We start from the raw sequence: 14929 nt of genomic DNA on the forward strand, positions 1-14929 counted from the left end.
AATGTGTATAGGAAAAGTAGACATCAAAAACCAAATTTTCCAAAAAAATTAATCATGTATTTTGAAAGATGTTAAACATGTATACAAAAAATGTTTCAGATGTATTGTAAACATGCTGAATGTGTATGTAAAAAGGTTCACATTAAAAAAATCATAAAAACCAGAGTAGATAACGAAAAAAAGAAAAAAAAGGGAAGAAAATTAAAACCAGCGAAAATCATGAAAGAAATTAAGAAAACCATCAAAAAACAAAGAGAAAAACCAAATTGATGAATTTTTTTTAAAAGAAAACCAAATAAATAATATAAAACAAATCGAACGAGCACTTAAGGTAATGGGCCGGCGCTATATGCAGGCGCCTTCAGGCAAGACGGATTCTACTCGTCACAAGCAAGACATAGCTTTCACGCGCCCAAAGGCGTCAAATAGGTTGTCTGACGCTCGCATGTGCTGGTCCGGAGTCAGTCACGTTTAGCATTTCTGAGCGCCCATTTACTTTTACTAGAAGAACGACCGTGCGTTGCAACAGAGTCACATTAACTTTAAAAGTTCAATATTAATATTCTCATACATATCAAGTGACATTGGTGACCTTTTTTATCATCAAATCCTCACACACACACTCTCTCTCCCTCTTCCTCACTCTCTCTCCCCCTCTCCCTCTCTCTCTAACACACACACATATCCATCTTATTGCGTACGGGACCATAATCCATTTATTTCTCACACACATATGTTAGTGCATAACAATATGGATTATGTGTATTATATTTGCCACCACAACTGAGGGAATTAATTTCATGTAAATTGGCCAGCCACAGCTCCAACAATACGTGGAGGAGGTGGGCCGGGTCGGAGTCGACGCCGTCCGGCGCGGACCACGGGCCCGTTTCCAAGTACGTCTGCATGCCGGCCACCCACGCCGGGTCCTTCAAGTGCCGCTTTCACCGCACCAACTCCCAGGGCCATGGCCACGGTCAGGGCCAGGGAAGCCGCCCTTCTTCGCCCCCTTCACTGGCCGCGGCCAACGCGGTGCCACGGCACCCGGCCTCGCCGTCCTCGTCCTCCGGCACCGTCGCCACCCAGTGACGCGGCCCAAGCATCGGCCTCGAGAATCAAGAACGTTCGACAACGGAGAGGGAAGGGAAGATCATATACATGTCATAAGAAAGGAAGTTTATTTACTGCTCCCTCGATGTATTGTTTCCTTTGTTTGGAGATTGATTACCATCCATGAATTAAGGCAAGGTTAATGTGATTGAGCAATTTTTCTGAAATTCAAATATTTGTTTTCTAATTAATGTGATTGAGTGATTTAAGGTAAGGTTAATTAATTTAGATTTGATCTTTAGATATTGTTCGTGATTGATTCTACATTACTAAATAACTTGCGCCGATATGAAAAGTTCTGATCTGTTCAAATTTCTTTCGTTGTGTGAGAGAGTGACGCGAAAATAAACCGATGAAGTGAGGAGAGGGGACGAAAAAAATATACGAAAAAAAACAACGACGGTGGGAGAAGGTACCAAAAAAACCATGGGAGGTGGGATGAAAAAAACCTGTAAGCGAAACTACCAACTGCTCCATTAGAAGTAGAGATTGATTTTTCTTTTGGTTTTTGGATTTCCAACGGAGTTTTTATTTTGATTTAATTTCGGTTTCTTTCCTTTTTTGTTGGTTTACATTTCCCCCCTTTTGGCCGTTTAACCTTTTTTTAAAATTCATTTACAAGAATCTACTTTTCCTTATATATGAACATTTTTCAAATGTACGGTGAATTTCTTCTCAAAACACAGGGAACAATATTTCCATATGCGATGAAATGTTTTCAAAAAATGATGATTTTTCTAGATATATGTTTAATAGGAGTAATTCATAAAGACATGATGAATATTTGTTTTCAATACAAGACAGACATTTTTAATTTCGCACACACCGTCTTTGAAAAAAAAAATCAAACTTTAAGAAAATTATAAGAGAACGCATAAGAAACTGACTAAAAATAAAAGAGGGAAGAAAAACTAATTGCAAAGAAAGGAAACAAAAGGCCTGAAAAAAGATAGTGGCCGTTAATGGCTCGCGCATGGCCGGCCTACTCAAGGGCGCTGTGGGTGTTTCCGATCCTATACGACGCAAGGAGCGTCATAGGAGCAGCCATATTTTTCGTTGCTGCCCTGTTGAGTGTGGCACTAATTTGAGGTTTTGCTCTTTTATTTGCAGATTCAGACCAAGGCTGTCGCTACATATGTGTGCCTGTTTGTTTGACGGTCGAGCCCGTATGTTTATCTCACAACAAAGGACCAAGTACGTTACGCCGCAGCATCCATTTCTCGATTTTCAGTTCTTGTTCTTTGTGCTGGTATCATTAGGCAATGCAACTTGAACTTGAAGTTAGAGCCTTTTCACGTGGCATCCACTTGGACAAGCCATAGACGACAAGTGGGAGGACGTTGGTTTTGTTTGTTTAGATCAGCAGCTAGCAACTATTGTAATTGAAAACTTTGAGCGCTACACGAGGTCTATTGCAACTTGCATACTATTATTTGTTTAGGTTTTGTTTGTACTTTGTACGTAGGTTTTCATTTACAATGCCGGACCCCATCCGATGGACTTTGGCACCATCTCCAGGTTGCCTACTTGTAATCTAGCACGGGGCATCTGCTTTATTAGGATAAGATCGAGGAGGTAAGGTAAGCGGAAAAGACGCTTGTCCTAAAAAGTATCTATGTCTGTTATGTTAGGGCATGTACAATGATACTATCTTAGGAGTAACACGTAGGATAAATGATGAGATGGAGAAGAGAGAACTCATAAGAAATGGCTTGTCTTCTCTTATTTAAAAGAAGACAAGAGATGATCTCTTAACACAATATGTCTCATCATGTTTTAGGAATAGCTAGTTATTAAAGATAAGGCTAAGAAATAATTCATTGCAGACATTTTTTTGTCATTTCTAAATTACATGCAAAACTTAAGATAAAACTATCTTATCAACCGTTGTACATACTCTAAGTAGTGGCATCACAGACATGGACCAGTTCACGCATGCAATGTCGGATTGGTTTATTCATTCGAGGCCGTGGGGTGGGGCGATGCGGGGCGCTCGTCCTGGAGTTCGGAGTACCCTCCAAATTTTCTAATAGAAAATTTTCCCGTTGCTCCAAACCAACGAGCCTAAGCTGATTACCTTTGTTAATCATATGTGCTGTTTAATGCTAATCTTTTCTAGGTGACTGTTTAATGCTTATCAGTAATAGGAGAGCATATAGCAAAGAAATAGTTAACGTTTTTGCTTTGAGTTTCAGAACAGATTATTAAAAAATATACGGTGGTTTATAATTGGTTTCTCTGTTCTCAGACATCAAGAGCCGTGAAGCCGACTCAAATTTTAAAATCAAACGGATCATGTGGCCTGTCCTGTGATTAGACTTTCTTAACCAATCAATGGTGCCATCCCAATCTCAGATCTGGTATCGGTCCTTGTTCCCCATAACTTCAACCGAGATAAACTTGTGCAGTATCTTAATCTAAGCTTGGTCTCGGTCCGTCTTCATCTCGCCCGTTAAAGGGTCACCCCGCTTATTCTTATATCGTCTCGCTCCCATTGCATCGTGTTTGCAGGTCTTCTTCTCCGCTTCTCCGAGGCATTCCAGATTGCATCGCGTTTGCAGGTCTTCTTCCCCTCTTCTCCAGGTAAGTGCCTTGACAACTGCTCTGTTTTCAGGAGTGCTGACAAGTCATCGCATTTCAGTTGTATAGTATGTGCAACTATAACAAATCTGCATTCATTGGGCAACATCTGTCTATGATCTCTGTAGGATTAGATCTGATATCATTACTCGTCGTATAAATGTATGCAGTCTGTCCTGCGCTTCCTTGTTACTAGGATTCTTATTTTCAAGTAAAACAAATAAACATACACGCTTTCTCTCACGCAATGGATCTTTGAACCAGAAACAGTAGCATGTGGACCAAAGAACATCAAACAAGCGGCGATGATGACCCAAGTATGCTATCATACGAATTGATAAAACATATTACAAATAATTTCGACAAGGAGCGAATACTTGGGAGTGGTAAATTCGGAACGACTTACAAGGTATGCGTATGACTATGTTTCGCTTTAAGCTGCAATCAATGTCAGCGGTACTGTAACAATACAGATCGAGTGTCTACGGTCTAAACAAAAAAGTTCACAGTTTCATAGACAAATTTGGCAGGTCATATATATTTGGTGACAATTACTAAATTACAAATTTTAGAGTGGTTGGACTTTTTTAGAACCGTTCGTTGATGTCGATCTAACGGCAGACAAATACGAAGTACTGGGTAGTACTTCGATAAAAGTACGCGAAAGTACTAAAACGAGTGGGGCCGATACTCGTGACAAGGTGGGGACGCGTTTTAATCTAGGGGCAGTTTAGTCCTAGGAAAATTTGCACGCGCCGCCCCTCTCGTTGAATGCATAACCGCCGCCATGGTGCTACACATTCCACAATTACTCATCGGCGGCCATCTCCTCCCTCTCCTCCAAGTCCACCGCAGTCATCTCCTCCTTGCCGCTACAACTTCGCTCCACTCAGGCAACCCCCCCACCCCCACCCCCTCTTCCACGGCAGATCGAGCTGATGGCCGGCGGCGAGAACACCGACTTCGTGCAGATCGCCGATGGCGACCAGGTCAAGTTGGCCAGGTTGAGGGAGATCCGTTCTTAGTTTGACAACACAAGGCAGATGAGCTGAACGACAATGGCCACTCTCAAGAATTTGACGAAGAAGGAGAGGGCAAAGCTTTGCCCCCCGCCCGCACAACCGATTCACAAGATCGAGATCCTCCTCTGGGCGATGGAGCAGGCCAATTCGTCCAGCGAGTGGACCAGACGGAGGTGGTGGGCGTTCAGATCCAGGGTAGAGCATTCACTGGATCAGGAACCCACCGTGCACGAGGTGCCGTCGCAGATTGTGCAGCCTCCAACCGAGTCACCGGAGACTCCGAAGCGCAAGATGAGGAGGACAGTGGTCGCGACCTCGCTTCCCCGCCGTTCTCCACGCTTCCCTCGCCGCTCTCCTCGTCTGAACGGCGGCGGTAGCTATGTTTAGAGTAAGCTTCCCCACTCCTCATCTTCCTACTGCTCGTGCTTACATCGTGGTGATACTGATCGTAATAGCTCAGAAAGGGAATGCTAGATGGCATTTTAATCTCAATGAATTGCATGAATATTTGAGTATATGGATTTGGAGGATGGATTATGATGTATGTGAACCCTAGACATCATATGAACCCTAGGAAAAATTAGTAATGTTCTAGTGCTAGACACTGACATATTTCGGTACACACCGGTAGGCACTAAAATATTTGGGAACTGCCCTAGGCAAAATTTGTAATGTTGTAGTGGTGGACACTAAAATATTTCGGTACACACCGGTAGGCACTGAAATATTTCGGTACTGCCCTAGGCAAAATTTGTAATGTTCTAGTGGTAGGCACTGAAATATTTCGGTACACACCGGTAGGCACCGAAATATTTCGTTACTACAATTTCAGTACACACCAATGCACACTGAATTATTTCACTACTGCAGTTTCAGTACACACCGGTACACACTGAAATATTTCGGTACTGCAAATTCTATACAAAGTTGGCATTTTGTCATTTATTTGTGAATTAATCCATGCATCATATGGCCTAACTTTGTACATGAGTTTGGGTCAATTTCATGTCTATTTATTGTTAAAATTATTGTCATGCCATGAAACACAAGACAAGTCACTGACCCAAGCTTGCAAAGATGCCATATCAATGTTGCTGATATGAATATGCATGTTTTCACCAAGTCTTGTGTCTGAATTAAAACTGAGCATTTTTTCTTGATGGTATCCATGGATCTATAACTCCTAAGAATTTGCTCAGGTTGGATGTTTTGTTCTCCATCATTTGTACTAGCATTCCGTGCGATTAGATGCCATGACAAGACCCCTGGCATATTTATTTTCTTGCCTCCATCATCCCATGTGTGTTTTGCAGGAAAAAACCTGGAGTTCACCAGGCTGGCTGAAGTTGTGAGGCTGGGAGGCTGATGGTGCTGCTACTGGCTGATCCTTCTTCTTTCAGCTTTTGTTCGTCCTTTCTCAAGCCATTGGACCAGGGCTAGTTCCCTATGTGCTGTTAATGTATTAAGTAGTTCCTTCGAATTTGTAGTATTAGTTAGTTTGAATGTGGAAGTACCTTAATTTTTAGGAACGAAATGTTGCTATGTATGACCAAGGGTTTGATACCTTAATCTTTGGATAATTAGTTATGTGAACTGTTGGATGTGGCGCACAACGAAACGCCTCTACCATTGATACTAGTTAAACATTTCGGTCCAATTAGAGACCAGCCACTACCATATAGAACAGTTAGCATTTCATACTACAACCTGGCACGTAGAAAACATCAAGCAGTGGAATAATCCCAGCGAGTAGACCATTAATTACCGAAAACATCACAACATGTCAGAAGTGTTTTAAGCATTTTATCGTTGCAAAAACCTTAGAAAATCCATACAGAAAAACCGCTTTATTTTAAGCGGTTGTGTGGATGACAAGGGGACCCACTTGTGAGACCGATAGCAATTGATGGCAAACCGCCTCCGCCTGCACGACCGCCACGTCCCCACGTGGAATGGGGACGGCCGGGTGGGTGTGTCAAGTCAAATCGGCACCCGCGGCGCCTCGGTAACTCCAAGAGGCAGGAGCAGTGCATTTCTTCCCCAAATCGGGTAGAAAACCCTCGTCCTCTCCCGAACCGCCCCACCCTCTCTTCCTTCCTCACCACCTCACCACCCTCTCCTCCTTCCTCACCACACTCCTCCCTTCCTACGCCTCCCTCCTCCTGTCTTCGACCGACGATGAAACGCGGGCGTGAAGATGCGGCGGACGAGCCGGAGGCAACCATTGGAGCAGAGCAGTCTGCTGCCGTCGCTGCAGCCGTGGGTGGAGCGGCTGAGTCCGCCGTAGCGGCGAAAGCTGGCGGTGCAGCGACCGATGTGCCTGCTCCCGCTGCCATCGCAGCCGTCGAGGCACCCGTCGGCGAGCACAAGGTCGGGGAAGATCTGGAGGAGGAGGAGATGAGAAGGCTTAAGCGCCAGGTGCATGACGAAATCGATGAGCTCTACAAGGAGAACGCCATAAAGGAGTTTGACCTAGATTGTAGGAAGGGCAGCGACTTCGAGGAGGATGCCATCGACGAGCTATCTGAGGTATTACTCTGTTTTTTGCTCTGTTTTTTTCATGACATTGGGGTTTTTCTTATTAACTAGATGAGCATCAATTTCACTTGGGCGTGCTAGTTGTACGTATGTAGGATTGTAGGGATCTAGCATAGATCTTCATGTTGGATCTGGATTTTTAAATCTGATTCCAGCAGATACTCTGGTTTTTTTCATGGCATTGAGGTTTTTCTTGTTAACTAGATGAGCATCAAATTCATTTGGGCGTGCTAGTTGTACGTATGTAGGATTGTAGTGATCTAGCATAGATCTTCATGTTGGATCTGAATTTTTAAATCTGATTCACATTCTGATTCCAGCAGATACTCTGTTTTTTTCATGGCATTGGGGTTTGTCTTGTTAACTAGATGAGCATAAGTTTCACAAGGGATACATTAATGAAAGAGGTGGGGTAATGAACCCAAATACAAGAAAATGTTCATGGCAGGGATACATTAATGAAAAAAGTGGGTTAAACAATGGATATATGGCAGGATGCTCATAGCTATTTCTAGCGATCTCATGTGCGACACCATTGGCTTCCCCAGGACAGTGACAAAATGCTGCAGTTCCTGATTCATCTTAGTTTATGTAGATGAATTAATTTGCACACATGTTCACAGATGATTAGTTTGCACACATGTTCATAGATGATCCATTTGCAAATTCTATACAGATTTCCATTTTGCAAAGGAAGTGATCGCTCCCTTAATAATTATGGGCTGACAGTACATATCCACTGGATACCAAAAAATCAAAACATTTCATCTAGCCAATTTTCCACAGTATGTTATCTAGATGATCACAGCCACATCTCTCATCAATATGAGCAGTGAGACACCCCATAGCTCCTTTACCAATTTCCTTCTGAAACTTATCAGGATCTAACAATGTTGGAGAAGCAGTATTGCCGCTGTCAGAAAGAATAATGGTTTCTTCATTCCAGTAGATAGAACAAACCCCCCTTGTGTGAAACATGGAGGAGTATAATGAAGCCATTTTTCTGATTCCAATAAGAATTACACCTATAACAAGTATCAAATATCATTAAACCAAGCCACTTCATGAAGTCTTTCATGTGTTAATTATGTACTACTTGTACACTAATCTATAAATGCAACTATTCTACCGTCCATATTTATGCATGTCAATTTCTTTGGCTCAATTATGTATGTGCACATACGCCTTATTTCTAGCAAATAGATAGTTGCCATGTTACACATGTGTACTTTCAAAACATTATAATTAAAGTCAATGTACCATAATAGATTAGCTGAGTTGTTCTATGTGTACTAATTCACTAATTCACAGGAGGATGACGACGACGTGGACTACAGCATGGACAGCAGGCACAGCAAGAGCCGGTACACCCTGAGGCATCTGATTGCTGTGAAGATCAAGTACCGTTTCTTTGGCAAGATTGGGTGCCTTTCTGTTGCAAGGTGATCGGTGGCGGCATAGATGGCATGATCCAGCATGCCTTCAGCACTGGCAATGGACATGGTAAGAAGTATAAAGCCAGTACTCTGGCTAAACATGCTGCCTACGCACGCTTCCTCGAGATTGTCAAAGTCAATGAGCCCTACAACATGCATTGAAAAAGGGAGAGAAGTGATGTGCTGCAAGAGTGCTGCTGCTGCCCCAGGACCGCCGTGTCCTCTTATGTTATCTATGTTTCTTTGTTGTTCGAGTCTAAAACTGATGTCCTATGGTGTGTCTGAACCTATGCTGAGCGGTGGTTGATCTGTCGTTTATGTTAAGAGTTTGCTGCTACTCTGGTTTAGTGTTCCTAGTTGTTAATACTATTTTGGTGATGCATGTTTAAACCTTGTACAATGCTAGATGCTTAGGGTGGTGCTTAGAAAAATAAATAGGGTTTTTTCTGAAGCACCGGTGCCTATTTCTACAGGAGAGACGCCTAGTTATGCGTCTACCCTGTACAAATAAGCACCTCTGCTTAAGAAAAGCTGTGTTTATTTCTATAAGCAACTCCCCTAAGCACCTTGCATTGTACAAGGCCCTAGCAACTCAAGTATCGTACGGTGGTTTATGTTATGGTTGCTGTGTTATTCTGCCGTACGATGATGCATGCTAGGAACTCTAATAATATGACTATGGTAGTTATAGCTTGGCATGACTATGTTTAGTGTATAACTCAGCATGTTCCTGCCATATCTATGAGCAGTTACAACTGAACTATGCATTAATTTTTGACAAAATTAAAGCATGCAAATGATTGCCGATTCCACCTATTGCCAAATCAAGCTTTGTACTGATGATGCATTAGATATTGCAATAAGTAGATGATGCTCATGATTGCCAAAATTACCTATTTCCACTTTCTGATAAGAACTAAACGTGTATCAAATGATGCTAAAAGTAGAGCATGAGCATGAGAATGTATCAATGCATTAGATATTGCAATAAGTAGAGGATGCTCATGATTGCCAAAAGTACCTATTTCCACTTTCTGATAAGAACTAAACGTGTATCAAATGATGCTAAAAGTAGAGCATGAGCATGAGAATGTATCAATGCATTAGATATTGCAATAAGTAGAGGATGCTCATGATTGCCAAAAGTACCTATTTCCACTTTCTGATAAGAACAAAACGTGTATCAAATGATGCTAAAAGTAGAGCATGAGAATGAGCATGTATCAATTGATGCTACCTATTTGTGTTTGAATGGGCTCAATAAAGCTGGTGCTGGTTTATGCTCTCTGCGTGACCGTGATGGTAACGAAGACACTTGGTTGGCTATGGTCTTGCTGTCAAATTTAAGTTTCAGTTCTTTAAGACTCTTTGTTTTTGCTGCTTCCTCGGGATCGACTAGCTTTCTCGGGCGTCCACGTGCTTTCTTCCTTTTGGGGGAGTTGGGTGCACTATTTTGGGGGAGTTGGGTGCGCCGGTATCCTTCTGGGAGTTGGATGTGTCAAGTTCGTTGGAACCATCAGGATTGTTGACTAATTGTACGTCCTCTTCTGAAGCATCAGGTAGAACTGCTTGCTGGGCATCGTACACCTCCTTCTGTATAAGAGAGAGTGCTGCGTTAGTTCTAATCATGAGACTTATGAAATAAATGATATATTCTTGATGTAGCGCTAACCGTTATGGGGAACTTATATGATTCGAGACGAAGTGCATTGCAATTTGAATGCATTAAGGCTGTACATATTTTCCACCTGAAAATATCTATCCTTGCCTATATTGGATAACCGACACTGACGTCAGCATAGCTTTCAAGCTAAACAAAGTACAAATTTAAGTTAGGCATTCAATTACCTGGTTCAAAATATCGGTCATTTCATCCCCGTTCCATGACAACATGTACTGCAGTGTCCAAACCGCACAGGAAGTCCTGTGATGTTTAGTTAAAGATCAGTAATCTTATTCGTGTATGCAAATAATAATTTATGAGGCCATGCGTACCCATCGGTCTGTTGTGGTATGTTCTCATAGTGTTTTTTGGTCCATTCGGCAAAATTGATGTTCTTAGCTGGTGATATCAACCCTTTCTTGATAGCTTCGTCAATGCATAACTGAATCGAGTCCACCTAGGGTACGATGAGTTATACATAGGGTTACGGTACTTTGGGAGCTCATGTTCCATGCGGATCAAAAGAGGCAGCAAGAGAACACTTACAAGAGAATCTTCCTTGGTCTTGTCGTAATGATAATTCATGGAGTTCAGAGTCTGAATTTCTTTTTTGTCAAAATTAAACATCATTAGCATCCAATGGTTTTGGTGTACATTGAGTGGGACATGCACCTGCAGTAAAATTTGGGTTGGGTTGAGAACCGAAATTTGTCGTGTACAGTGTGTACGTAAACTATGAAAGTGTGGAAAACGTGTACCTTTCGGCGCCCTACAAATTTTCCTGCTACACGAGCTAACCATGAGGCTGCACGTCCAACAGGAACCACCCCCTTCATTTGTAACAGCTTTTCGGTTTCTTGAGGGGATATGATTGAGGTAGTATCATTCTCAATTTGGCTAATGCGAGCATATGCCATAATAACCTGCCAAATTTTCAATCATACAATAATAAGACAGTTGTTGCAGTAATGATGTAGAATAGAGTATAATGGTCTTACATCACCATAAATGTATTTGTCGTCCAAATTTCGCTTCAGATTTTCTTCTGTGAGGGTAATGTCTCCGATTCTAGCTATTCAACGGGGTCGTATGTTCCGCGGATGTAAACGGCTGTCTCTATGTCCTCATCCGTGAACTTGTAATCATTACCAAAGACAAGCTTCATCGGAGTTAATTGTGGTTCCTCATTGTTTTCCGTCACATGTCTTGCACTTGGTGTACTCGAAGTCCCTGTCGTGAATTGGCTAACCCTAGGAGTTCCTGTCAGGGATGAATTGCACACATTGACTTGATCCTACAATGAACAAAGATAGTTCATCATTAGTTTGTTACTTTTAGATATTAACGTGTTGGGCCAATTTTGATCACCTGCACGCCTCCTTTCTGTGACACTGATTGTCGGTTCCTTGTAAATTCGTATTTTAAGTCCTGTAACAATGCAAACAATAATGAACATGAAGGAACATATTCATAAAAAATACAAAATGCACAGTATGACATACATGGAGTTCCCTCCTTAAGTCTTTAATTTCGTCCTCGGCCTTCGACAACCTAGGATTAGTGCCAGTTTTAGTCTTCATGTCGATCAAGTCTTCACCTAGAGTCTGATATTTGACATCAAATCTGTGCTCAAGTTCCATTAACTTCCTGCATACCTTCTTTTCATGATTAGCAATGCGTGCATTCATGACTTCAACTACCATTTCAATCTGTGTAAACAAAATAAAACCCCGTTGATAACAATAGCTAAATGAATGAGGTTCCATGACACCTATTTGTGATATTGCAAAAACAAATAGTCTTTGGAGTACATACTTGCTGGCTACTAAATTGTTGTCCTTGTGATGGTGCTCGATACGAATCATGTTGATGCACATGTTCATCTTTTTTCTTGGAAAATTATTAGAATTCTCGGACGGTCATTGAGGAGCACAAATTTCCATGACAGCCTATTTTTTTAAAATATAATGAACCATTAGTACCAAATAAAAAATCGGATATAGAAAGTTCAATTGTAGATAGGTACCAGCCCGTTATGAAGACCTCCTTTCTCGTAAGCATCGCTTCTTAAAGTAGCCATCATTTCGTCCCATCGTGCGATCAATGGAGGGGGTCTAGAAGCATACATTAATCGGCCACTACGCACGTGCTCCCAGTACCAATACTACACAATAAATTAGTTCATCACCATACAGATATGCAATAGAACAATAATTAAAGGACATTAAGTAGTGATCTATCACTAACCTGGAGCAGAATTAGATTTCCTTGTAGATTTACGTGATCTCGATTTCTAAACTTGTGAACAGACTTGAAGAAGTGATTAAGTGTGAAACATCCCCAATTAAATTTCCGAAGGTTTTCAAGATCTGTAACAAGGTTGAGAAATTTTGAGTCCACATAATGTTGTGCTGTTGGTGCTAGAACAGTACCAATTACGTACAGAATGAACCGCCTCAGGAAATCGCCGTCTGGGGCTTTGGAAGCTCGGATCGCCGTTTCAAGGTCAGAAATCAAAATTTGCCCATTGTTTGCATAGGCGGTAAACAATTCTGTGTCGGTTTGCATTTCCAGATGTGGCTCTATATCCTCCCCTTCTATCGGAATGCCAAATATACCTTGCACGTCCTCTTTTGTTATAGGAATTGGTGTTTTACCGATGGTAATGGATTGCGTGTCCATATCTATGCTCTTGGCTAGTCTAACCAACATTATGCGCCATAGAGTCACTTCATGCATCTGGGTTAGACCGCCAAGACTGGTTTCTGATATGATGTACTTTTTGTGGTCTTGTGACAACAGTTTCATGGTTTTTCCGAACCTTGTCTGTGAGCATACTAACTTCATATGACCATGCTTTTCGGCGAGTTCCTGTTACATGCCATTAAATATTACCGAGTACACATGAATTATGTGTATGAAACAATTGTACACAAACAGTCAATTACTTACTGCATTGGTAATTTCTGAGATGGGATTTTCTCCATTATGAAGGTTCGTATCTGAAACTGACATTGCTGGCTCGTATGCAATGATAAAATCCGGCTCAATTAATCTGAACAAAATTGGAAAATGTATAACAAAATTAGCAGAGAATTAATTTTAACAAAATTAACTGGGTCATTTAACATATGATCCACTTATGGGTTTAAGCACAGAACCTATTTGGGTGCAAAACCTATGAGGGTTCAACTACTAAAGGAGCGGCGGACAACGATTATAAAGAGTTACGATCAGGTAATACCTTATCTTGGAGACGGTGCCACCGAGTAGATGGCGGCGGTTAGTGCGTCGCAAACTATAAGTGCTGGTATAGCGCGGTCGACGGCGCAAAGGAAAAACGGCACGTTCACGCGAGGAGGAGGCGACGAGAAGAACACTGATGTCCGACATACTTCGTGCCACATAGAGCATGCATCCATCCATCCACTGAACCGGATCGATGTTGGGTTGGTTTACATGTACATGTACAGAGACCGGAAATGCGCGTGTCAGAGATCGTACTTGCGTGTACATGTACTAATGATCCCTAACTTTCTTCATGGCATCCCATGACCCCATAGAGAATTCATGCATAATGGTTTCCATGTGGGGCAAAATTTTGAATGTTTTTACGGTTTCGCGTGTGTGTGTGTGTGTGGGTGGGGGGGGGGGTTAGGGTTATCAGGGTTTAGGGTTCAGGGTTTTTTGGTTTTTTGGGTTTAGGGTTGGTTTACAATGGATTCCATCCGGTACCATCGATCCGGTCTATCCACTGGCTGGGCCGACAACCTTCGTGCCACATTGTTCACATTGTCCAATTAACACTTTGTATAGTTTTTTTGGGTAAAAAATGAACGAAATAATGCAACTAATCTGAACGTAACGTTTGGCATGTATCAAACCAAGTAGCCACTATTCCTAAAAAAAACCTAGTTAGCCACTAATTGCGCCAAACATATCTCGTAATTACCAACGAAAATGGGTTGACAATTATTTCTAGAAATTCTTGGAATGAATTTATTGCTCTTCCTTTTTTAGAGAAGAATAAGTTACAAATTTGCTAACATAACAAATTTATTGTTCAAACAGAAACTGCCTCATCGTGTTGTGCTCCAAGACATGGCAGAATATGGTGCCATAACCATTGTTTTTCATCCTAACTCTTGATGATGCTGCTGTACCTGGGAAATCAAGGGATTTATCTATTTGTTTCCCATGTTCCAGATGTGCCTCTGGAGTTGTTACATCACAACGTAGTAAAATAATTTGCGTTCTTTATAAATCCTTGATGTAATGTGCTACTTTACAAATCATCATTATCGTACTATTTGTGTTAGATCAACTATATTGATGTTCGTGGTACTATGTTATGTTCGGGCTACCATGTTATGTTCGAGCTATTTCCTCTTTGCTAAATTTTATTTTAGAAACAAGAAATCGGTTTTCAATTTTATTTGTCCTTTCCAATAGATTTCAAATGAGCTTTTCCTTGGTCTGGTCATACAAGGCATTACGCACAAATGACATTGCTTATACAGAAGCTGACTGAAATAATTTGTTAACAACTTCTAATGAGTGATGATCAACAAGTAAACAAA

The 14929-nt window shown here is 41.5% G+C and overlaps 1 long non-coding RNA gene across 1 annotated transcript; it reads left to right on the forward strand.

Moving 5' to 3' along the window:
- The first annotated feature begins 3495 nt into the window (after window positions 1-3495).
- Window positions 3496-6328, forward strand: LOC125554381 (uncharacterized). Its single transcript, XR_007304386.2, has 3 exons — window positions 3496-3693; window positions 3955-4099; window positions 6026-6328. It is a non-coding gene; the product is annotated as an uncharacterized LOC125554381 (long non-coding RNA).
- The last annotated feature ends 8601 nt before the right edge of the window (window positions 6329-14929 follow it).

This window comes from Triticum urartu, chromosome 4A (genome assembly GCF_056163025.1).
Source record: "Triticum urartu cultivar PI428250 chromosome 4A, HENAU_Tu73, whole genome shotgun sequence".
Classification (NCBI taxonomy): domain Eukaryota; kingdom Viridiplantae; phylum Streptophyta; class Magnoliopsida; order Poales; family Poaceae; genus Triticum; species Triticum urartu.